The 23,220-nt window shown below is 37.4% G+C and overlaps 1 long non-coding RNA gene across 3 annotated transcripts in view; it reads left to right on the top strand.

Moving 5' to 3' along the window:
* The window catches only part of LOC112673888 (uncharacterized), a 76,752-nt gene that overhangs the window by 25,854 nt on the left and 27,678 nt on the right, over window positions 1-23,220 (top strand). For 2 of the 3 annotated variants that reach the window (XR_004803443.2, XR_003145098.3), the window contains 2 exons: window positions 4,908-5,108; window positions 12,104-12,187. This is a non-coding gene — a long non-coding RNA (uncharacterized LOC112673888). Of the gene's footprint in view, window positions 1-53; window positions 4,127-4,907; window positions 5,109-12,103; window positions 12,188-23,220 lie in introns of those variants that run through there. The other variant, XR_003145101.3, reaches the window with a different exon arrangement.

The following is a 23,220-nucleotide window of genomic DNA, read 5'->3' as shown; positions in this document are numbered from 1 at the left end:
GGGGTGCCGGCGGCGCGCGCTTCCGCCTCCCGCCTCCGAGGCCGGGGGGCGGGGCGAGGGGCGGGGCCTCGGCCGGGCTGCAGGTGGCTGGACGTGGTTGTCAGGGCGCGTGCGCGGGGCCGCTCTTGGCTCAGCGAGTGCGGCAGGTGGAACAGGAGTCGGTCCCCTGGCAGGCAGCTTTGTGCTGAACCTAGGGCTGCAGTCACGCGTTGCTCAGATGTACAGAATTGTGGCTTTTAGTATTTTAAAGAAAGAAAGATCTAGATTAGGAAGGAAACACTAAGCTATTTTTTTTTCATAGATGATGTATGCATAGGAAAAAAAAAACTCCAAAAAATATAGAAGCTATTAAATCTATAAATCAATGTAACGGACTTGCAGATGGGAGCTAAATATTCAAAGGCTGGTTGTGTTTGAACATACCCGGAACAAACACAGCACTTTTTTTTTTTTTTTTTTAAGATTTTATTAATGGCCGGGCGGGGGGGAAAAAAGATTTTATTTATTTATTCGTGCAAGACACTCACTGAGAGGCAGAGACCCAGGCAGAGGGAGAAGCAAGCTCCATGCGGGGAGCCTGATGGAGGACTCGAAACTGTGACCCCGGGGTCATGACCTGAGATAAAAGCAGACACTTAACTGACTGAGCCACCCGGCTGCCCACCTGCAGGTTTATTTTAAAATGTATATGGACATGCAAAGCACCAAAAATATCCAAGAAACGTTTGAAGATCTCTTGAGGAATAGTAAAATTGGATATGTACCACACATCAAGATCTATAAAGTCATGCTGATTAAGACACTGGGGCGACCGTAAAAAGATAGGCAATCACGAAAGAAACTAGATGGCTCAGAAACAGACCTCTGCATACGTGGACAGTTGATTTAAGGCAAGGATGATACTCTTAAGCGGTGGGAAAAGGAGTTCTTGATAACAAATAGTGCTTGGTCGATTTGATATTCGCATGGAGGAAAAGAAAGAAACTTAACCTCTACGCTAAACCGTACCCCAAATCAAATCATGTGCAAGTTGATTGTATATTTAATTGTAAAAGATAAAATAACATTCTAAGAGATGATATAAATTGTCAACGACAGGACTGATTTTTAAATTGAACAGCAATGTCATTAACGTGGAAGAAAATAATTACCTATTTGACTACATTAGACTGATAACTGAAGAACTTAGGTCTATTGCAAAGACAGCGTTAGAGAATGGAAGGCAAGACACAGACTGGAAAAAGATATTTACCAGATGCCAAATGAGGGCTAATATGCAAAATATATGAAAGACGGATATAAATGCTAAGAAAATGATTGACCACCAATAAGAAAAGTGGGTCAGATACTTTTTTAGGAGGCTCTCCAAAAGAAAATCTCAATGATCAACAAGCTTGTTTAAGGGTGCTCAACTTTATTTGTAATGAGGAAAATGAAAGTTAAAACCATAATGCAATATTCACCCATCAGAATGGCTAAAATCATGAGTGACAATAGAGGTATCAAGGAAGGGAACCAGAGATGATATCACAGCCCCAGCCAATACCTTGATTGTCGCCTGTGGGGATCCAGCGCCTGAGGGCACAACCAGTGGGAATGGTCACATACTGCTGGTGAGAATAACTTGGTACAATTTTGGAAAACAGTTTTTGGTCTAGCAATCTCACTCCAAGGACTACAACCAATGGAAATGCATGGACTTGTGCATCGAGATACATTTTATAAAAAACGTTTTTAGCAGTAAAATTCAAAATTACCCCAAACTGGAAGCAAACCGAACACCCTTTCAAGAGTACAAGGGGGTAAATATATTGAGCTATATTTGCTCAACAAAATGCTACATAGCAATATAGAAGAAAAGAAAGTTATAAAATCCCTTGCAACAACGCGGAAAATCTCATAAAGTTGAGGAAAAGAGGCCAGACTCCCAGTCTCTTCCATCCCAAGAATACTATATAATTCCATTTACACGAATGTAAACAGGCAAGGTGTTGTATAGAGTCGTTAAGTTTAAGCATTAAAATCATAAAAAATCATCAAGGAGTCGATTACCATGAAAGGATAATGGTTACCCTGGGAAGGGGAGAAGGGACAATGATTACAAGGGAATAGGGGGCAGTAATCTTCATGTGTAGGCTTTGTTCTCTTGTTCTAGTGATTTTGTGATGATTCATTGAGCCGAATATGTTGTTTTGTGTGCTTTTCAATAAAAATATTTTTAAAACTTTTGTAAGGCAAAAATCTTTGTTTCCATTGAGGAATTGAAATGTATTTCTTCTTTGTAATTTCCTTTGATTGGCTGACAGAAATCCTACAGCTAAATGTGAAGTTCAGTTCTAACAATTATATAAAAGAATGTGACTAAATGTTTCCATTCTTTTTCCTCAGTCATTGACTTTCTACTAATATTTACCTTGCCACGGTTGTTTTTAATCTCCATATTTTAAACCATTATTTAGTTTTATATGTTTATAAGTGGATATGACTGCTTGGAAGGTTACATCTCTTAAAATTCACGCTAACTACTTGAAACTCCCATTGTTTAAATTAAGAGGAATACTTATTTCTCTTGGAGATTTCTCTTACATACCTATCAACTGACTAAGAATCCCAGAAAGAAAAAAAAATTATATTCACTACAACACTTTATTAAATAGATGGCATGATAGCTATCTAAAAGACTTATTACCCTAAAAAAAAAAAAATTCAACTCCCACTTAGAAAATAGTTAAAGGAGTTTGAAGAATTTAATAATGCCTGTAGGAGTAATAACCATGTGGTAATCCTTTAAAACGTATTAATACTGCAAGTAAAATAACAATGAATAATTTCCCATAACTGTCCAAATTCTATAGTGCCCAAGTAACCCTTGTAAAAAGGAGCAACTGGAGCCCAAATAACAGCCAAGTGTTGTTAGGTTAGCATGCCCAGGATGGCTGTAATTGTAATGGTTATGTGGTAGGAAGCTATATCATAAGTTTTAGCTTGGAAGTTACTTAATTCACACAATCTGTTACAGTTCTAAATGTAGCTCAAATTAACTGTACTTCCTAAAAGTAGCTCTTGGAATCAGTACAATATAATTAACTCCTTGATAAAATGTTTTTAAAAAAACAAAACATAGGTCTCCTAGATGTTTGAATGCAATATGATTCAAAATGCCAAAACTTAGCATTTCTAGGCATTTGAGTATGATGTACCTATAAGGTTTAATACGATTAGACACTTTCTGATTAAACCGAAGTTAAACTCTTACTTGTTTACTTGCAGGAATTATCCACAAGCTTGACAGTGATTATTGAACAAAAGTTAATCAAGAGTGTTGATAAGGAGGTTTTATGTGGGTTGATTGTCCTATCACATCACAATGATACAGCCTGCTGGGTGGATGGCTAATTGTGAGAAGTCTTTGTTTCAAGAAAAACAAAAAACCAAAAACAAAAAACACAATGAAAACCTTAACTGTGCTGTTATGTAGCACATTATGTATACAGGAGCCCCACCCCAGCTCCAAACTATCAATTGGCCATTACATATCCAAATATATCCATTGTCAATAGATACGATGAGCAGAAAAAAAAAAAAAAAAAGATACGATGAGCAGAATCTGAACAGACAACAAAACGAGTATTTTCTTTATCGTCTTGTTGCTATGTTCCTAGGATACCTCAAAATGAGCCTGGGTAAGTGTTGGGCCCATTTTGCCTCAGTCCTGACCTACTAGCAACTGTCATTAAAATCACCTACAGGGCCCATCCCTCTTCTGTGGGAACTGCATCAGGAGCCTCTGCCTAGCTGACTTTAGTCACCCATATGCCAGGTGGTCCCAGTCAAGTAAAACTGATTTTTTTTTTTAAGATTTTACGGATTTTTTCATGAGAGATACAGAGAGAGGGAGAGACACAGGCCGAGGGAGAAGCAGGCTCCCTGCGGGGAGCCCGATGGGACCCTGGGATCCTGACCTGAGCCAAAGGCAGCCGCTTAACCACTGAGCCCTCACGTAAAACTGATTGGACTAGAGTGAGCACTTGACTTTGGGAACCAACCCAGAGGCTGGCTGTCCACCTCTGACTATCACAAAAGAGACACTGAAACAATCATATTTCATAGTCCTTGGAGATGTGAAGTAAGGATTTGCTAGAGGGCCTTGTTCAAAACCATGGTGGTGGTGGTGGTGGTGGGGGACATAAACTTTGAGAAAGCTTGCAGGTTGTGGAACAGAAAAAACCTGCAATGTTATTTGACACGACAGCTGGAATGAGTATGTAGGTTCCAGATACCTGGAAACTGAACAACCATTCAGCGCCAGCATCCCAAGGCCGGGTGCTGTTGTAATTGCGGTCCTTTTCTTTTTCAACTGGAGCCCTGACAGTAAATGTCCTTTCCTTGAGCTGGCGAATGTCAGTTAGTCTGCACTCCTTACATCCACAAAAGCTGAGCAAAAACAAAGCTTAGGATCAACAGTCATAGTCTAATTGTTTCTCAGATTTTATTAGAAGGCATGAATTGGGAACAGAGAAATGCCAGCTGCTAAATGCCTTTACTTTAAATGCTGTTTGCAAAGCATGATACCAAAGCCGTTCTCAAGGACAAGATGGTTGCTGCAAACGTTAGCAAATTCAGGCTTACTTATAAATGATTTAGGCAGTTTTTTTTTTTATGACTTAAAGAGATATTACTTTGAAAAGTTCAAAATAGACTATACCAGAATCCCATTTAAAGATAGAGTTGGGAGCTAAAATATCGTAGCGATTCATCTGAATCTGAGACAAATTATAGTGGACGGACACTGGCTGTCATCTGAAATCACTTTATTTTTATTTATTTATTTTTCATTTCTTGGCTCATGGTTTTTATAAAGACCTAAGAGTTTAGAATACATAGACTGTGTTTGTTTGCTTTTCCAGGCCCATACTCCAGGATGATGTTTCCGCCTCTGTTTTATGGCTTTCCACAATCCTCTTACCTTCTCAACTCGCCAATAAGCTTTCCTTGCTGGCCTCCAGCCTTGGATCAATCAGCAACTTGCTTGCTCAGCCCGTACAAATGAGCTATTGAGTAGCTTGGAGAGGTTTCCAACTGGGCCATCCTGAAGCTATAGTCACCAGGTGAGATTCCAGTGGCGCACGACAAAGTACCACTGATCAGCAGAACTCATCTCTCCATTCTCTAAAACAGAGATTCTAAATTTCTCTACCACCGTCTATAGGAGAACAGATGACATAAGAAAAATGAAGGGTTTAATTACTAAGACTAAGCTTATTTAAATTTGACCAAAAATGTTATAAGGCCATAAGCAAAATCTGAAATGTTTTAGCAATTATCTGCAGGACCATATATACTTCCTGAAGTCTTCACCACAATCAAGGCCATGAATATATCCATCACCCCTAAAGTTTTCTTGGACCCCTTTGCATTCCCTTTGTTTGTAATATGTAAGAGTATATAATTTTCTTTTGATTAATGGCCATATTTAACAATTCGCCAGCCTAATTCCTAAAATTTTAACAGTCAGCTCTTACGAGCTAGGATCAGCTGGCGGCAGCATGGGTAATAGTTAAATGTAGTAAAATAATTTGCAGTAGGTGAATTTTGAGTATTTATTAATATGCTTGTTTTTAATATAATTTGGTTAATGTTTACATAAATTAATTTTTAGTAATTTTCTTACCTCTCATTCTCCTTTCTCCGGTTTAAGTAACTTCAGTTCCTCCAAACCTTTCCTCCCCATACCTATTTGTTAAAGTTTTCATCAGTTTTCGCCTCTCAATTCAGTGACTGAGCTGAGAACTGGACCAGAGAGTGCTGCTCCCTATGTTACAGGCTTAAAAATGAAACCAAGCTGTAAATGTTAAAGGGAAAAGAGAGCCTGGGGCAATTTCCTAGGGCTGAGAAATTAGAAGGTTGCTGGGAAAGGTAGCGCCAAGTCGGAAGGGACCGTTTCTAACTGAGTGACCCTTGGGAGATCTCTCTGTCTATGTGGGTAGGAGGAAGGAAGCCAAGCACCGTCACTCGATGATTCCGGAGTGGGACCTGTGTTTTGCATACTGAGCTTTCTGCAGGTACCACTTAACAGGACCGCTAATTGAATTCAATGCCACCCATTATTTCAATAGCAGCCCCCATTGGGCCTATATCTACCCAGGAATAATGGTTGTGGGTGTCAAAGAGGTAATTTGAACAGACATTTTCCTGTACTGCTTTAAGTGAAACCTTGTGGGGGGAAATCCTGAGCAGCCCCAAAATGTCTTATTCAGGGTTACAACTCTCTTTTCCCTGACCATAATGGAATCTAGTTGTCGTCTGTGCGTTTTTGCTTTTACGAATAGCAGAAAGATGGTCTGATTTTAAAGATTGCCCTTGACATTTTTTTTTTTTTCCGAGCAGCAGGATCCAGGATCATTCACTCTGTCACCATAATTTTAACTGAAAACACCCCTAAACTGTACTTGAGACTATTACAAATCTGTTTATGTTGCAGTAAATAAAATAATAAAATCTTCTTAAAATTTTTATAACTGTTAATAGTGTTTAGGTTAGTTCAGCCAAATGCATGCTTGGGGATGCTTGAAGTGTTCTAGAGGCAAATGATTCTTTTGGTGAATGGTTCGTTTGTACAGGATACCCTGGCCAGAGCTGAAAATGGCTTTTGATTGTTTAGGGAGTGAGGTTACAGCATTTAAAACATTAAAGTTTTAGATGACGTTTTGGATCAATTTGGATGTAAAAGGATATAAAGTCATTAGTTAAATTATAAAATTTATATTTCAGAGTAAGTCTGCTTATATCAATCCAGTTCGAGGCATAAGAAAATTTTCCTTTCACCACGGCTTTTCCTGTCTTTCAGACTACTGGAAAAAATGATTGGTGTATTTCATACGAATGTAAAAGACTCTTTTGGCTTTGGTCTAGTATCAATAATCTGGGTAGCAGGGTTGGGGGAAATTGGGCCCTGGGGGTTATCATCTCATTGGCATGAAACATATGGAAAACACAGGTACATTTATTCTGCTGTTGAACTGTTTTCTTAAGCCTGTTACTATGGCTTCTAAGTGCATCAACAGGCAGCCCCTTTTACATGCTGCTCTTCGCATTTCCAAATGCTCCCTGTCCTTTTAGTCCTTGCTATTCGAACTGTAGTATGTGGAAGAGCAACGTGGGTTTCCCTTGGGACTTTATTAGAAATGCAAGAGACTTGAGCTTATCCCACACTGCTGACTTAGAATCTGCATGGTTACAAGATGCCCAAGTCATTCATGACCACACAGAAGTTTGAGAGGTGCTCATCAGCATGGACTTTCCCTGATGATTTTGACCACAGTGATTAATGCCTTTTTTAAAAATTTTTTTTATTTATTTATGATAGTCACACACACACACACACACACACAGAGAGAGAGAGAGAGAGAGAGAGAGAGGCAGAGACACAGGCAGAGGGAGAAGCAGGCTCCATGCACCGGGAGCCCGACGTGGGACTCGATCCCGGGTCTCCAGGATCGGGCCCTGGGCCAAAGGCAGGCGCCAAACCGCTGCGCCACCTAGGGATCCCCTAATACTTCTTTTCTCTGAATTCCAACCTTACCTTTTGTCCATTCTTTAAATTAGCACTTTGTTATATAATCCTATGTTTCTCACTAATTGTTGGACATATGCTCACTAATTGTATGGACAGTATTATTTCCTTGACAGTATCGTGAGCTCTTAGATCAGGGCCACAATTCTCTAAAAGGCCACATGGTAAACATTTTAGGCTTTGCAGACCACATACTCTCAGTTGCATATACTCGTTTACTCTTTAAAAATTAAAACACATTAGGTAGTGAGGGAAACTGAGTGGGAAAATATTAGAGAGGGTAACAAACCATGACTCCTAACTCTACAAAACAAAGGGTTGCAGAAGAGGAAGAGGTTGGGAGGATGGAGTCACTGGGTGACGGGCACCAAGGAGGGCATTTGATGGGATGAGCGGGTGTTATACTATATTTTGGCAAGTGAATTTAAATAAAATATTAAAGAATAATAATAAAATTAATTTGTATTCTTAAGCAAACAAACACATTAGGTAGAAAGTCATACAAAAATGGACCCTAAGGTGGCTGGGTGGCTCAGGTTGTGACTTTGAGGTACTGGGATCGAGCTCCACATCGGGCTCCCTGCATGGAGCCTGCTTCTCCCTCTGCCTATGTCTCTGCTCTCTTTCTGTGTCTCTCATGAGTAAATAAAATCTTAAGAAAAAAAAAAAAAACCCAAAACAAAAAATGGGCCCTAGTCTACATTTGGTTTGTGAGCGGTAATTTGCCCACCCTTACCCTAGATGGCAAGACCAGAGTTGTATATTGGTCTTTTGGTGCAATGATATTAGGAGGTTTGTAATCGATGCTTATTATTCAGTGGATTGTTAAAAGTCATTTCATAATTCCTTCTGCCTTATGTTCTAAAACATTTTGAGGTAAGGTTTAGAAAAGATTACGAAAAATTATACTATATCGATGAAAAGATATATTTACATACTTTAAAAAGACGCTATTCGTAAGAATGGAAGATTTCAAAGAAACTTACACATAGTTTTTCGTTTCTTATGGGTGCCAAGACAACAGTAAACCATGAATTTCCACCTGGCCAAAGAATATAAAAATCCTTAATTTTTCATTAAGATCATATTGGTAAAGAAATGTTGATATTCAATCCAGCCCAATACGAGTACATCAGTAGCAAAAAGAATGCAAGTAATATGCCACAGTCATTGGCTTAGAATTTTTGTGGCAATATATTTTTTGTGACTTGACCATAGTATTATTCTTTAGTCTCTGAGTGCTTGTGAAACTGTAGTTTAATATTGTTATGAGCCATCTGTGGTGTTTAAGGTATTTATACATCAGGATTAATTCCTCGATTTTTGATTGCATTAATACTAATAAATACTAATAAAACCCGAAACAGTGTTAGCAAAAGAGGAATGAAAAAACATTCTAGGAAAAGCAGCAATATAACATATTTATTACACATGCACATACACACATGCATGCGCACAGACGCACACATGCACACAAGCAAGCCTGCTGACCTTATTGCTCCAGGCAATGTTAGGGAGAGAAATGGGTTTTCTGTTTAGACTGCTATTTTGTGGGGTTTTTTTTTTTTCTTTTTCTTTTTTTTTTTTTTTGACCCTTATAAGAAAACCAGTAATAAGCTTATTTTGAGACCAGAAAAAAAAAATGTAGTTTTCCTGATAGGAAAGACCAAAAAACATTACTGTGATATATCCTATAGATTGTTTCTTTCATCAGTATCACAAGAACTGGACAGCTTTGGAAATCTGAATTTAATGAAAGGCTACACAGAACATATTTAAAGTTGTGAAACCATTTGCTATTAACTTGATCAATACTTTTTCTTAAGACAGTGTTCATCTACAGAGAAAGAGATCATATAATATTCAAGATGTAAGAGCAGATTATTTGTTTATATCTTTTTAAGCTTGATATGGTCACGAGAATAGAGCTTTTAATTTTCATATGCTTTAAGAGAATCTATAAATAATTAAAATACCAGTATTTTTGTTTTGCTCCACACAATATTATTTTTATGTTTCCACTGAGGCTTTCCAAATTCTGTTTTATTTCCATATCTTTTTCCCTATTTGTAGTTATGTTTAATAATCAAAGAACACTAAACTGGATGTAGTTGACCTGACATCCCCAAAACATTAGATAATCTTTTTTTAAAATTTTTAATTATTTATTTATGAGAGACACAGAGGGAGAGGCAGAGACACAAGCAGAGGGGGAAGCAGGCTCCCTGCAGGGAGCCCAATACAGGACTTGACCCCAGGACTCCAGGATCACAATCTGAGCCAAAGGCAGACGCTCAACCACTGAGTCACCCTGGTGTCCCAAAATGTTAGATAATCTTAATCATTTTGAGGCACTGCCCCTTTTGCAGGCATTCACTGGGTTTTCTGGGATCGAAAGCTTGGACTTTTCCAGATTGGTATAGAGAAACTTACTTTGAAATGTGTCCAAGATGGTCAGGATGAGGTCTTCACATCTAGGGAAGTCAGGTCTAGGGAATCATTCATTCAAGAATGATGATGTGTAAGTAGTGGAAGTCAATGAAGGTAGCTTCAGATGTCAAAAGGCATGACCCTCCACCTTAAGTAGTGGAGTTATGTTTGAAAAATTTCACATGTCCCTTTTGCACATACACGTGGATGTATAGATTCCCTGGAGATGCGTCTGTGCAGACTTGATCCCGCAAGGTGGAGAAGAACAGAGTAGATCCTGGTTTGGTACTGCCCTATTTTTGGCTAACTTCCTTCATGGCAGAAACACAGCTTGCTTATATGCAGAACACATTCTTCTACACGAAGAGGGGCCATATAAGTGAACACTCCATACTAGAACACTTCTGATAGTGGAAAAGGATGCTATTAACAATTTCAGCTGAAAATAGATATACAGCAGCGACATTTGGTTAATGGGATTAATGAGGAATGTTGAAGAGTGGATGGATACCATCCAGGACTTTATTAATGGATTCTCTAAGTCCTTGGATCTCCAGACTTGAGGAGGTCCTGTAGCAAAGCATTGGTTTTGGAGGTACACGGGTGATTCCCATCCTAGTTTGTCACTTGCTGTCCGTGTGACCTTGGGCAAATTTCCTAATTGCTCTTTTAGTTTTCTGGTTGTAAGTGGGAATAATAATCCTTACCACTCAAGATTGCTTTAAAGATTAAAGAGATGATATACGTATAGTATTTAGCATGATGTTTGGCACAGAACAATCAGTAAATAAGTGTTATATTTTATTATCCCTACTTGACTAGGATGTAGTTCTATGTATATGAATAATGATACTACCATAGCAAGGTAGTTGTACAACCACAGCAAGGTGGAAAAGAGCCTTTTTGACTGCTCCTACATTCTTTGAGCTTCTAAGACAACTCCAGTCCGATGTCCCATGCACAGTCAGCAAGCTCCTACCATGGACTCCCCTCAGGAACACTGACCTCTTGCAAGTATTTTAGCTGAACTATGAGGCCCAGGGCCCACTGCTTATGCAGCCACAATGACCCAAATGTTTAGGACATTTCCCTAATGCTCTGTAATATTTGACTTCTTGGAAGAATACATTAGCAAGGTGGAAGACGCATCCATCCTTATGGATGCATATATTCCACGGTTCTCTTTTTTGGGTAACACAGGAGAGCTGGGGCTAGCAATCCGCTCATGAAAAACACACCTCAGGAATTTTGAAAGCCATTATTAAAAATTAATTTATGTAAGCATTAACTAAATCATATTAAAAACAAGCCTATTCTTTATTTTATTTTATTTATTTTTTATTTTTTTAAAACAAGCCTATTAATAAAGACTCAAAATTCACCAGTTGCAAATTATTTTGCTACATTTAACTATTACCCATGCTCTTGAGCTTATGTGTGTCCATCGTGTCTATTAGATAGAATGCTATATAGTGGTTTGCATCGTCCAGCCATTCTCACCTCCACATTGAGTGAGGCTACCCTGGCAGCTTGAAATCATCCATGATGGGTATAGTCACATCATGGAAACAGATGAACACTACAAACCAAGGCTTCATTAACATGCGTTGATTGTCTACACTTTAGAAAGTGATGGGGAAAATGCAGATTAAACCTTTCGGTATGCCTTGGCTGCCACCAGTACAGTGTGAATAGCACACAAAATTGAGGGAATATTCTCCCAATATTCAAAAACAATTCTCTGATTGAGCAAAGAAGTCAGTCAGGTCACTGACTAATGAGGTTCCTACATACGTCTCCATTATTCTACTTTCTAACTAACATAAAGGAATGTATCAACCAACATTTGCATCAGAACCACATTTTTGCTCATCGATTGTAGCTATAGTTTGGCTGTGAATACAAGAATTTAACAGAAAAAACTACCAAAGGGTTCTGGGAGATTTAATTAACTAAGATGAATTCACAGAAAAGACTACTGTATGGTCTATTCTTATTATCTGCAAATTGTGTGATGTGAAATATCCTCCCAATCAGTAAAAGTTCATAACAAATGTGTGTGTGTACTGAACTGTATCAATATTAATTTTTTTTTTCCAGAGGGAGCTGGTTGTTAAATATTTACCAGGATACCATTGCTGGGACCTATGGAGCTACTCTTCTGCTATCAGAACTGCCCCTGAGGTCAGTATTTAAGTAGGGAACTTTAGGGCTTGGCCACTGTTGCACTGCTAGTCACTGGAAAAGCCAAGTCGGTAGCGGTTAAAGTCAGAGAAGTGAAGCTTGAAGATTGAGACTAGACGGTACCGTGAATGGTGACTTAAACTAGAAGCACACGCTGGAAAAAGGACACAGAGTAAGTCAGCATGGGAAATGAGACAGCCAGGGAGAGAACGAGATGAAGGATGGGGTTAGTTCCTGAAATCACTTAAAAGAAAAATTACTTATTCATGAGAGACACACAGAGAGAGAGGCAGACACATAGGCCAAGGGAGAAGCAGGGTCCCTGTGGGAGCCCGATGTGGGACTCGGGGTCGTGACCTGAGCCTAAGGCAGACGCTCAACTGCGGAGCCACCCGGGTGTCCCTGAATTCACTCATTTAAAGGATGCCTTTTATGTGAGGCCCCCAGAGCATCCAGTGTTCTGAGCAAACCCCTACAAGCACTGTGCTGTCTCCGACAGTTTAGGGGCCTTGGGGTTAGGAGTGTTGGTGAGGTCAAAAGCGAGACTTGGTTTGGGGGAGCTTCGAACTCGAGGAAATTGGGGCAAAATGATAGCCACTTCAGGGAACAAATTTTTTTTTTTTAGTACAGTAGGATGATTATTAGAGACATTTCAAATCTTATTTGTTCTGTTCTGCAATTTTATGTAAGATTTCTTGGAGGCTCCTTCTTAGTGATTAGACCCTTAGTCCTCACATGGTACCTATTCTTATGCCTGTTACGTGCAACCATGACATATCCTATTTTTGTGCATTTTTCTTTGGTTTTATTTTTATTTTTTTAATTTTTCTCTGGTTTTAAAGGCAATCTGTGTTCATGGTAGAAAATTTGGAAGTCACCAGAAAATTAAAAAGAAATATTCAGTCAAATGCCATAATTCAGAGATAACAACTGTTCATATTAGAATATTTCCTTAAGGATATATGTGTGTATATATACCTACATTTTTTATATATGTGTAATATATATACTCATATATATGCATAGTGTATATATTAGTATGTTTAGATTCTTTTATTTGATACTACATTATGTCATAGCATTTTTATTTGTCCTTAAAATATATATTTTTTAAAGATTTTATTTATCTATTAGGCAGAGAGAGAGCACAAGCAGGAGAGGGAGAATCAGGGAGCTTGACGGGAGGCTCAATCTCAGGACCCTGGGATCATGACCTGAGCAGGATGCAGACACTTAACCTGCTGAGCCACCCAGGCACCTGGCTCTTAAAGTTTTTTACTTATCTTATACTACTGTCCGTATAGAAAGAATGCCAATCCTTGTTATATTTTCTGAGAAAATTTATAAATGTGTCATTTGCCTTTTAAATTTGTCTTGTGTGTTCTTGCTTTAAAATTTATTCTAAAACTTTAGTCAAATGTATTGATGTGTTTATTGTTGACAGGTTTTCCTCCTTTTTATTCTTTTATCTTTCCACAATTCAATGACAAAAACAGCCACAAAATATCCTTGCAGGTACATATATATAGGTACACACACACTCATATGTGTATATTTATGTATACATACACGTACATGTACAAAAATATGTGTATTAAATCTCAAATCCGTCTGAAATTCAATTTTGTGTATAAAGGAAATATCTGACTTAACTCTTTTTTTTTCTGAAAGCCTAGTGAATTTATTCAGAATGTTCATTAGCAGAACATATTTTTAGTTAAAACATATTTTTTTGTTGTTGTTGTTAAAATGCTTTAGTGAAAACATTTGACTTTAGTTTAGTCATGTTTAGTTTTAGTTTAATGTTTAGTGAAAGTTGGGTCGGGTGAAAGCTGCAGGTCGGGTGTGGGACCCAAGCTGGGCCATTGGGATTATTTCTTGCTGGAATACCATGTGGGAGTGGAAATCCACTGGAGTCATCCCAGGGATGGGTTCCCCCAAGTACCTAGCTTCCTGGGCTTCCTGGCACCCGAGATGCCTGGTGCTGGCTGATCCCCGCCTACCAAGTCTGAATGTCTTGTTCTTTCAATGTTTAGTGAAAACATTTGAAAACATTTGACTTTTAGAGAAACCTAAAAGACAGCCTAAACCAGAGGTTCTCAGACTTTGTTTAAAACAAGAATCCCCTGGAAGGCTTGTTAAAACACAGATCACTGGGCATTTTCTCCACACTTTTGAGACAGTAGGTATGGGGTAGTGTCCAAGAATTTGGCTTTCTAGCAAGTTCCCTGGTGATACTGATGCTGCACACTCAGAATAACTGGTTTAAATAACCAAGGGATTAATGACTCTCAGCGGATCAGAAGTTGATGCTCTGTCTAAAGCTAGGCCACCCAGGCCTGGCACCTTGGTTTCATGATGCCTTGGAAATCGAGGCTCTGTGAATTTTTCTGTTCCTTGATCTTTAGATGGGGGCTTTAGGCTTTACGGTCCTGATTGCTCCTGCAACAGCATGTTCCCTCCAATAATAGGAAGAATAGGCTTCACCTATACTTACCTCCCTGCCTCTCCCCACACTTTGCCCCCTCGCCCAAGCTGGACCTGGAGATTTCTGCTTGTAGCTTTATAGCTAGAACTGTGTCACATAGCAACTTTTACCTGTAATAGGAATTTAGACACAGATTTTTTTTTTTTTTCCAAGCTAGCTACGTTGCTACTCTAAACAAAACTGGATATGGAAGGGATTTGTGTATTGTTTGTGATTTCAGGGGCAATGTTTCTTTCTAGTGTTTCATTATTAAGATGTTGTTGGCTTATCATATTAAGGAGCTATCTTACTTTCCTTCCTCACTTATAAGGTGGTATCAGGCATAGGATCTTTAAATGTGATAATATATTTTTCTTAATTGGTGTATTGATGTAGCTGGACTCATTGCAACGCCTCAACTCCTAATACCAAATCGTCATTGCACTTATGCCTGATTATTCTCTAAGAGTCTATTGAATTTGATTGCATATCTTGTATTTAGATTTCTACATTATTTCTCACTAACTAAATCAGTATGTTGTTGATGTCGAGTTGTTTATATCAAGGTTATCCTAGCTTTAAAAACAAACTTGTTGTGCACTGTGTCCCTGGAAATCTGCTAAGCTGAGATTTATATGAATTACGCCATTTAAATGTATAGACATTTTATGAAGTTCATACCTTAACTATTTCCATTTTGCAGATGAGGAAAGTGGGTTTGAGAACAGTCATTTCAGGTCACCATCGAGGAAATTCTAAGACCCTTATTCCCTGGACTAGTTCTTAATTTATTTGGTACACTGGGAAACCTTCCATCCTTTGTTATGTTGTGGAATAGCTTATGTTCTGTGAGAATTATTAATTTCTCGAAAGATTAAAATAATTTCTCCATAAAATAAACTCAGATATACATTATCTGATTCTGTAGTCTTTTGGGAAAGTTATTTCATGATAACTTAAAATTTTCCTTACAGTTAATTTAGATTTTCAATTTCTTCCCTGTCATGTAGATTGTCAAATTTATTAGCATACAACTGAACACAGTTATACACAGATGAAAATTATCTCTGTATTTGTCACAATCTCTTCTTAATAGATTTGTTAAAGAATAATAATTGCATTATGTTTTTCTCAAAGAACTAGACCTTGGCTTTATCTATCAATTTTCTCTTTCTATTTTGTTATTCACTGTCCTATAAACATCACCATTACTTTCTACCCCTCTTTTATTATTAAAGGAATTATCCATTATTACAGTTGTTTCTTTTCCAATAGCTTAAAGTATTTTGTCTACTTATTTTGTTATTTTAAAAAATTAACACAAGCTTTTGACTTTATTAATTTTTTTAAAATATAGCTTTAGGTTAAATCCCTTACCTTTTAACACATGTCATTTCATTTTGCATTTGAGTTTGTTTAGCCAACAGTTATTTAAGAGAAATTATTTTAACTCCCAAAGGATTATAAATATGTCTGTTTTTTTACTATTAATTTTTAGTGGTTTTATGTTTTTTGTTACATTTTATTTTGTTTCATTATGATCAGAGAGAGTGGCTAGTATAATTTTCATTTTTTGAAGTTTACTGGGATGTTGTTTGTTCCTAGAAAATGATCAAATTATATTTTCAAAGGCATTTTATTTTTTAAAGATTTTATTCATTTATTCATGAGACAGAGAGAGAGAGAGAGAGAGGCAGAAACATAGGCAGAAGGAAACGCAAGCTCCCTGTGGGGAGCCTGATGTGGGACTCGATCCCAGGACCCCGGGATCACACCTTGAGCCGAAGGCAGATGCTCAACCACTGAGCCACCCAGGTGCTCCTGCTTTATTTATTTATTTTTTAATATAGGTTAGAAATACTGTTGACCTCTCATTCCCTTTAGGCTTTTTGTTTAATTTTATTTTGCAAATTAAAACAACAGTTGGATTTTCATAAAACTGAATCTAAGTATTTTCCTTTCTTAATAAGGAATTTTAAACCAATATTCATTAATTGGTGTAATCAATGTTTTAGATTTACTTTTGGAATTTTATTTTATTTTTCTAAGTTTATACATCTGGTTCCTTTTCTTATTATCTGACTTTTACTACATCCACTGTGTATTTTTTCAGAGATTTGGAGGACATAATCCTACTTTCAATTGTATTTAGGCATTATTTCTGATTAAGAATACAGAAATTTATTAAATCTTTAATTATTAATTCAACAAGCATTTTTTTGTAGGTTTCATAAGGTAGGCACTATTCTACACCATAGGTTGCCATAGTTGGCAAATAAATACATCCATAAATAAAAATGGTATAGACTCTGCTTTATATATTTTATATTCCAGAGAGTAAAACATTTATTTGCCAAAGAATCACATAACACTGATATAAAAGTCAGGGTTCAACCAGAGACATAGAACCAGTAGAAAATATATATTAAGAAATTTATTGCCAAGATTTAACTTACTCAGTTGTGTGTGCTGACTAGGCAAGTCTGAAATTTGTAGGGCAGGTTATCAGAGAGACTGAGCTAGGATCTTTTAGTTCAAGGGCTGAAGCTACTGCCCACACTCAGAAATTTATTTTTTAGGGACATCTCAGCTTTGATTTTAAGGCCTTTTATTGAAAACTGAATGAATCAGGTCTGCCTAGATTATCTAGAAAAATCTCCCTTGCATAAAATCAACTGATTATGGACTTAAATCACACGTACAAAATACCATCACAGCAACACCCTGATTGGTATTTGGTTGAATAACTAGGGATTATAACCAAGTTGATATATCAAAAAAACAATTAAAAATATAAAAATACAATTGTGGGAGGTATAGTGAAGAAAAGATACATGGTATTACAAAACTGAACATGAAGGAAACCAGTTGACTTAGACATAGAGGCTAGGTAGGCCTTGGGCCCTTCATGGTCCATCTTGTTGCTTGGCCCAATACTTTATAAATATTTAGTCATGGGCCCAATTGATTTTGCAGGTTGTCTAAGACTTCAGAGCCACAACATGCTATTAGCTTAAAGGGAATTATTTTTACCTCACTTAGATGGACCCAAATTATTTTTCAGATGAGCCAGACCAAAAGAATCTCCTCTTAAACGGTTCTGAGACTATTCATTGCCTTAAAATGTAAACATAAGCAAACAAATTCTTCACCATCAAAAACAACAAAAAATATATCCAGCTTTTAGACAAGCGTTTTAAGATTTTCTGAAATCTAAAGAACGTTTGTATAATTAAGAACTTAATATTTTATCTTCAGTTCTTGACAAAACCTCTTCAAAAGGTAATAAATTTAACTATCCCTTGGATTGGTAAAATGACTTTCATTGTAGAAGTTAATCTTCAGGGCAGCCTGGGTGGCTCAGCAGTTTAGCGCTGCCTTCAGCCCAGGATGTGATCCTGGAGACCCGGGATCAAGTCCTATGTCAGGTTCCCTGCATGGAGCCTGCTTTTCCCTCTGCCTGTGTCTCTGCCTCTCTCTCTGTGTCTCTCATGAATAAATAAATAAAATCTTAAAAAAAATAGAAGATAATCTTCATATATGATATAGATGACCCCTTGGTGCCAGCGTAGTCTAGTGGAGAGCATAATATGCCTCAGTACCATCTTCATCAGAGAAGCAAAAATAAATGTGTGGCTAATCATTGCAGGCATTCCATCCTCACCTTGGGTACCCAGATGTTTAGTCCAGTTGAAGTTTTGCTCAGCAAATAAGCTTTTGCTGCTGCTGCTGCTGCTTCTTCTTCTTCTTCTTCTTCTTCTTCTTCTTCTTCTTCTTTTCTTCTTCTTCTTCTTCTTCTTCTTCTTCTTCTTCTTCTTCTTCTTCTTTCTTCTTCTTCTTCTTCTTGTACTTTTAGCATTTCAAAGATGCTGGTAGCCTTTAGAGTTTCCAAAAGATGTTCATAAACTAGTAATTTTTCTTGGGTGACATCAGTGTGCATATGCTGGATAAAAACCAAGAGCCGCCAGCAGAAAGATGTCAGGATCGAATTGCATCCTGAATATAAAAAGAATGATGGCCAATTCATCTATATCTTACTTCAAAACATTAGAAAGCCAGCAGTTCTGGAGTGGTTGAAATCATTTGCTAAATGCACTGCCTCCAAAACAAACCAATCCCATCATTTCCAGGACTCATGGTTATACCATGGTCTCTGTAGTAATGAAAGCCTTTTTTCCCTTGGATTGGATTTGAGACATGCAGTTTTAGAGGATGCCTCTGACAAGGATTATATGTCAGAACTAATCCAAGTTTTGGTAAAGTTCTTGTTTTGTACATTGAATCTCTTTTTTAGGCAATGATCTGTACTGATGTGTTGTTAGGATGGATGGTTGTCAATTTTTGCATCAGCCTATAATCCTTAAAATGTTTCTGTAATGAGAATGTGATGTGTTTCCCTTAAAACTTTTGTTTTGGTCTCCAAATTGCCTTGAGGCCAAAATCAGCTATTTACTGTTTCCAAAAGAATTTATACTATCCAAAGGAATCCTATCCTATCCAATTTAATATCATTAAAGAAAGACTATTTCTGAGTCTTTTTCTTCTCTTTCCTCACTCTTATCTTCCCTAGCAATTAGGCTATTTACTTAAAATTGCATTTTCCAGTTAGTAAAACTGGAAAAAATTCCACCTAACCTGAGGTGAGGTATCATTCAGAGCAGTGTGACTAAAGAAGAAAGCATGTTGAAGGTTGCCATCACCATTCCATATGAGGAGCAGTACCTTTAGCACAAAATTAATAAAAAGCTCTACTGGAGACTGTGTTCTATCCAAAATAGGAGGGAAGACTCTAAAAGTAAAACATTGAAGGGGCTATTTCTTGTAAAAAATTATTTTGACTATTGGCATGTGTGTGGAAAATATAAGGAAAAAACTAAATAAGTGAAAATAGATGGTATCTGCGATGCCAGGTAGCCTGGAAAGGGATTTCTAATGGCAAGTCCTCTTGCCCCAGAATAAATATAAAACTTGATAAATTTCTGAAAAAAAAATTCAGGGCTCTAGAATCTAAAAATCGAAGGCAGACAACAAATTAAGAAGAATATATTATTAAAAGATTTGCTGAACTTCAGATAAGAGCAGTGGAAGTTACTGCTATTCTTGGCTGTTCCCATTCAGTCCTTTAGCTCACATGACATGGTGTTTGTACCAGGGTGGGGCTAGCCATAAAACTAGCAGCTCTTTTTTTTTTTTTTAATGACTATTACACAGTTATGCTAGTATTTTATTAATTCAAAAGCACTGTACAAGAAAATGTAAGTTTGGCTTCCAATAAGAATGTTATATTGGGACTTGATACCACGTTCATAGATTTTAGTTTTGCAAGGAAAAAAAAGGCTTTTGGGTTAAACAATAATTGTAACCAAAACTTTAATCTCAAAGATTCTCACAAACATATTGCAAATGACAGCATGAAAAAAATCTTGCACAGTAAAAACTTCTTAACTCCTGCCCAGCTAAAGTGTGACATTTAATATTATGAAAACAAAAGTGGCAAAAATCAAACTAAGACTTTTTCCATAGCTGGGACATAGTATGCAGCTATGGTTCAACTAAGCAGTCTTTCAAGGCTATTTTGAAAACCAGCAGCTTTGCTGTTGAAGGGACTCATGTGATGTGGAGCAGAGGTCAAAATAATCCCACATCCAGCAGTATTGCCAGTAATCATAGCAATCTTAATAGGAAAAGAATAATGAAAGCATCAGCCCTGTGAGTCAGACAGGAGGTTGTAGTCTTGTTTGGAGTGAGTTGCAGACCTATAGATTCCAAAATAATTAGAAAGTCATAGAAGAGCTAGCTAGTAAAGGTCCCTTGCACATCACTGGCTGACTGGGACCTGTATATATGCAGAGAAGACCTGAAGGAGCATGACTGCATAAACAGGGTCAAACTGCATGAAATTTGGATGGGCTCCCAATCAACAAACAGATCTATGAGCAAGATGTAAACATCACTGACTCCAGGTGTGTCTGTATAACATCTGGCCAATCATGGGCTGGCCACCATGCTATCCATACTATGTTGACCTCTGATCTAGTCTGACCAAGAAAAAAGAGAGAAGACACAAATTAGAGAATTCAAGAATGAAAGAGAAACATCAGTGCCAGCTCTGAGAAATTAAGAGTTATAAGGAAATATTAACAATATTATGTCAAAAAATTATAAAATTCAGATGAAACAGACAATTTCTTACACATACTACAGAACACAAACTACTGAAACTGACTCTGGAAGAAACAGAAAATCAAAATAGACCAAAGAGTAAAGGAATTGAATTAGAACTTCACCCCCAGGGGTGACTGGGTGGCTTCATTGGTTAAGCATCCAACTCTTGATTTCAGCTCAGGTCATGATTTCAGGGTTGTGAGATCAAGCCCTATGTTGGGCTCTGCATTCCGAGAGCGTCTGCTTGAGATTCTCTCCTCTCCCTCTGTCCCTCCTCCTCCATGTGCACTCACACTCTCTCACTCTCTCCTCTTTCTCTCTCTAAAATAAGCAAATCTTTAAGTGAAAAATAATACCAACCCTTCTTAAATTCTGCGAGAAAATAGAAGAAAAAAAATACTCCTTAGTGCTATGAGGCTAGCTTTATCTGTATTTTTTTATTTTTTATTTTTATTTATTTATTCATGAGAGACAGAGAGAGAGAGAGGCAGAGACACAGGCAGAGGGAGAAGCAGGCTCCATGCAGGGAGCCCAACGTGGGACTCGATCCCGGGTCTCCAGGATCATGCCCTGAGCCAAAGGCAGGCACCAAACTGCTGAGCCACTCAGGGATCCCGAGGCTAGCTTTATCTTATATGAAAGTCACTTAAAGGTATCTTAAAGAATCTCAAGAAGAAAAAACTACATATTAGTATACTAATACTAGTTAGTATTACTTTGAATATAGATGCAAAAAAACTCAAAAAAAATTGCAAATAAAATCTAGTAACGTATAAAAAAGATACACAATAACCAAGTGGGATTTATCACAGAAATGGAAGACTATTTTAATATCTGAAAATAAATCAATATAATATACCATCTTCATAAAAACAGATAAAACCACATGATTATCTCAAGCACCGAAAAAAACATTTGAAAAAAAAATCTAGCAATCATGAATGATCAAAACTTTCAACAAATTGGGAATAGTAGGGAACTTTTTCAGTGTAAGATATGGTATATGCAAAAATCTATAGCTAACATAACATTATACTTAACTGTGAAAGACTTAGTGCTTTGTCCCTAAGAACAAGAAAATGGCAAATATGTTCACTTTAACCGGTGGTATTCAACATTGTGCTGGAGACTCTAGCCAGTACAATAAGAAAAGACAAAGAAATTAAAAGCATATGGATTAAAAAAGAATTAAACTGCCCTTTTTGAAGACAACATGATCCTGAAAGTAGAAACTCCCAATGAATATAAAAAACATACTGGAACTAATAAATGAGTTCAAGGTTACAAAATACAAGATAAGCATGCAAAAATAATTTTTCTAGAGTCTAGCAGTAATCAATTGGAAAATGAAATTTCATTCCTAATAGCATGAAAAAGAATAAAATACTGACAATATACATAATGAAAGTAGTACAAATCTCGCTTGCAGAAAACTATAAACACTGCTGAAAGGAATTAAGATTAAGAGGTGCCTGGCTGGCTCAATTGGTAGAGCATGTGACTATTGATTACAGGGTTGTATCAAAGATTTTATCAAAATAAAATCTTTAAAAAATAAAAATAAAAAAAAAACAAAACAAGCAAAAAACCCCTAAATTCCTGTAAAATTAGTGGCTTCAATCAATACATACTTATTACTTCCCAATTTCTGTAAGTCAGAAATTACAGCCTAGCTCAGTTGGGTTCTCTACTCAGTCTTATGAGACTATGGTCAAGGTGCCAACTGGGGCAGAGATCTGGTTCCCCAAATCCTTATAAGGTTGTTGGCAGTATCTGGTACCCAAGAGCTATAGGATTCATGGCAACTTGCTTCTTCAAAGCCAGGACTGAGAAAGAGAAAGAGAGACACTCCACCACAAGAAAGAGAGCCTCTAGCAAGATGGGTGCTATGCTCTTTAATTGTATACATGGAACCACTTTTGCCACTGCCTCCTTGGTTGAAGCAAGTCACAAGACCCACCATCCTTAAGGGGAGAGATTATGCCAAAGCACCAATACCAGGAAGAAGGGTCTATGAGGTTTATCCTAAAGTCTGCCCACCCCACTGTTTCAAAGATATCAGTAAGAAATATTTTATTTTATTTTATTAAGGTTTAATTTATTTATTCATGAGAGACACAGCGAGAAAGGCAGAGACAAATGCAGTGGGAGAAGCAGGCTCCATGCAGGGAGCCCAATATGGGATTCGATCCCAGGATCCCGGGGGTCACATCCTGAGCCAAAGGCAGCCACCCAGGCATCCCATTAAGAAAAATTTTAAAAGACAAGTCACCAATTTGGAGAAAATATTTGCAAATCACACATCTCAGGGGTTGGCAAACTATGGCCTGTGGCCTGTTTCGGTAAGACTCATGAGCTAAGAATGTTTTTTTTTATATTTTTAAAGGGTTGTTTAAAAAAA

This window comes from Canis lupus, chromosome 10 (assembly GCF_003254725.2).
Source record: "Canis lupus dingo isolate Sandy chromosome 10, ASM325472v2, whole genome shotgun sequence".
NCBI classification, from domain to species: Eukaryota; Metazoa; Chordata; class Mammalia; order Carnivora; family Canidae; genus Canis; species Canis lupus.
The sequence above is the reverse complement of the archived record's forward strand: the minus strand, read 5'-3'. Positions and strand labels throughout refer to the sequence as shown.